The sequence below is a fragment of the Primulina huaijiensis genome, chromosome 16, assembly GCF_012295235.1.
Source record: "Primulina huaijiensis isolate GDHJ02 chromosome 16, ASM1229523v2, whole genome shotgun sequence".
In the NCBI taxonomy this organism is placed as follows: domain Eukaryota; kingdom Viridiplantae; phylum Streptophyta; class Magnoliopsida; order Lamiales; family Gesneriaceae; genus Primulina; species Primulina huaijiensis.
In genome coordinates, this window is record NC_133321.1 from 11299230 (window position 1) to 11302868 (window position 3639).

Genomic DNA, 3639 nt, shown 5'->3' on the forward strand with positions numbered 1-3639 from the left:
TGCAACTAGCATGGGTATACAATTTAGATTAGATTCCCTGCAAGCCAATTGTTGGCTAGGGATTTTATTGACTCAGTTGAAATAAACAATCTGTATTTTACATAATTTACTTTTTAATGGTTTCGTTTTACTTTATCTGTATACCCATGCAAGCAGCATAGATAAAGTCCTTGATTATGCTTTAATACAAATGAATCGTAATTCGATGTTGAAACCCAATTGTAAACACTGCATATTCTAAATTCGTTCATAGTCGATTCAGTCGCCTATAACTTGGATAAAGGTCGCTTGAGCTTGAGACTAGCATCTGTGATATTGTGTACTGCATTTCTTGGTAAGGGCATAGAGGTTTCCAAACATGCAGATGGGTAGTCATATGATGATTATACCGAACAACCCTCCCTCGGACTTTCCAAGCGGTTATCATTCATCGAGAGGATAAGTCTGTGGTTATGATTGTACACCATTAGTCCTTACGACCCGGGACAACACTGAGGCTCTATATGCTTGGGCTGTGCTTTACTTGTTTACCGGCTCCAGGAGAGTCATCAGGTGGCGAGGTTGGGTATAGTTGCGACACATATAGGAGCCAGTGCATTGTAGTTGGGGATTCACCGCTCATCTATGGGTGTGGATATCCTATGTGATCTGAAGTAATAATAGTGCATGGAATCTCTGGCCAGAGTATGAGATGTACGCTGGAGAAGGAGTTTTCCAAATAGTACACGCGATGCCATTATTATATGTACCACATGGTTATCGAATTAATATGCAACCCTCGATGAACCAATGGTTGCAGATTCGATTGGGATATATTAGATGAAGGGACCGTACTGTACGTTAATCATAATCAACTAGTTCTTGCAGACACTATCAGTGATACTAGGGAATCATGGGGCGATGCTACTAGACGCTCTTACCATGATTCGATGGGTTTAATCAGAAATATGATTTCGGACATTCTCATGATCAATTGTTGATACATAGAATGGGGCAAATAAGGGTAAGCCCGAATAAAAGATTATGTCCTGAGTCACAAGGAGTTGTGAACTCACAGCTAGCTGTATCCCTGAACCATTGAGGGTCACACAAGCACTGGATCGTTTGTTCCCGTTGAGAGAATAAATTCAAGGAGTTTAATCTTTATTATGATGTAGTAAATTCAAGGAGTTGAATTTATGATAATTAAATTTTGAGAAATTAAATTCAAGGAGTTGAATTTATGAAATTAGGAGAGAATAAATTCAAGGAGTTGAATTTATAAAATTTGTGAATTTATTTATTAAATTCAAAAGTTGATTTTATTAAATATTAAATTTTGGAGGTGATAAATTCAAGGAGTTGAATTTATAATTTAAATATTAAATTCAAATGTTGAATTTATAAAGAATTTAAATTAAATGTAATGGGTATATGTATAATGGGCTTGTAGGAGTACAAAGCTAACATACATATTATTAAGGTTCTTAATTGAACTTTAAAAGATTAATTAATTAAACTAATTGGACTAGAATAATTAATTGATTAGGCCCATTAAGTATTTAATTTTATTAACGGGCCTTAAGCTTATATATATGTGTATTAGGCTTAAGGTTAAAAATAATTCATTCACAATTTTTTGAAAAACCCTAGCCTCCCATCATAGTGATTTTCGAAAATCACTTCCTTCTCTCCCTCAATAATTTCGGCCTCCTTGATTAGTTTTTGGGTTGAGCCGCCTCTCGATATTTTAATCTCTATCGTAAAACTTCTTCTAATTTTTCTAGTGCAAATTAGAAGAGTAACAAATCATCTAGTCGTGGACCTGATTAGAAGTTTGGAGGAAGGAGTTTTTGAAGATCGTTCGTTGGGATTCATCAAGAGCTAGATCCATCTATACCGGATTAGTTGGAGCCAAGTGATTTAATTCACCAAAGATATAAAATTCCAACGTCCTATGAATGTTTGATTATTAAACCATACGAGTGCCCAAACATAAAAATATTTTGATTGTCAAAATAAAATAAAAATTTTAAAACTTCCGCTACGTTTGGGCGCGTAGAAAACCGGGATCCAACATTGGTATCAGAGCCAAGGTTTTACTAGATCGTATGGTTTTGATATTGAATAATTTATTTCTAACCACATAAGAAAATTTTTCAGAAAATTATAACACCACAAAATTATTTTTTTGGAAATCAAAAAAAAAAAAATTTGGGTCTGCCCGGAACTGTTCTGGGCCCTGCGCGCTGCGCGCAGCCCCCATAGAGCGGCTGCGCGGCGCGGTGTGCGGAGCGTCCACACGCCTGTGCGCGCAGGGCCGCCACTGCCCGAATGATGGACTTGAATTGTTTGGGCGGGCGGCGCGGGCAGTTCCCGGGTTCGTCTCGGGAGGCGTGCTGGATGATAAACTTGAATTGTTTGGACCTAGGGTGCAATTTTCTGATTTTTCAAATTTTTGGGCAAAATTGATATTTTTGAAAATTAGTTCAATTTTTCTTTTGGAAAACTAAATTTTAGAAAATTAATAATTTTCTTGTAAAATAAATAATTAGAATATGATTTTAATTATTTATGGTAAAAATGAGTTTTTACAAGAAATCAATTATTATTGATTTAATTAGAAATTAAATAAAGGGGTTTATTTAATTTATTAAATTCTTTAATAATTGTGGTGGTTAGTGATGAATTATTAGATATATGATTTATCAGTTAATTAAATTTGTTTAATTAATTGATGTTAATATTTGATATTAAATGCATGAAGGATGATCGAGAGCCTTGACCAATGTGTTAGGTGTATGTTAGGATATTTTACTGTTTTATTCATTTTCTTAATATTTCATATTATTAAAGTGGACCTGGTTTATGGCCCGTTTCCACCCCCATGTCATGTATCTCTTTCGTGTCATTGCTATTTAAATGTAATTATTAGAAATAGTACGATATCAAGACTGGAAGATGGCGGGCCCGATGAACAGGATGAAGGCATGTAAAATATTGGAAGCTCTTGTAATAGTTGCATTTACATCCCTGCATTCACCTAGGTTTTGGACTTGGATCCATGTATGGCTCACATGGATCTAATAGTGTTGGCGATCGATCATCCTTATTTAATGTTGAATGTCATATTATGATATATGTGATATATAGTAGTATGCATGTATGTATATTATTAAATAATATAGTTGCATGAATCCGACAAACATACAAACTCGTGGCACGCGATTTTTAAATTAAAATGATGAGAAAATTTTTAAATTAAAACCCCTCATTTTGAATAAAATTCAAAATTTATATCAAACAGAAAAAGTAAAAATTAAAATAGTTTAATTTTTCCTTACCTTCCATCAACCGTGGTGCATGTCGATCGCTACCCGCGGACAGTGTCTGACTCATATTATTGGGGAGGCAGGACGCCGGAAAGTTGTGACTTCCACTAGACATATGATGTGTGTTGTCACTTTGATTGTTGCACTCCCAAGAGCAGGTTGTCCACAAGTAGTATAATTCGGTGAGTCTGATATCGTATCCAAAGGGAAGCTAAGGTAATTACAAGTCCACTACAATGTCTTTTTGTTTTGTTTTTGTTTCTTTTTAATTTTAATTGTTTGAATCTTTAATGGGTAAATTATAATTGTTCAAATTTTAATTTAAGTA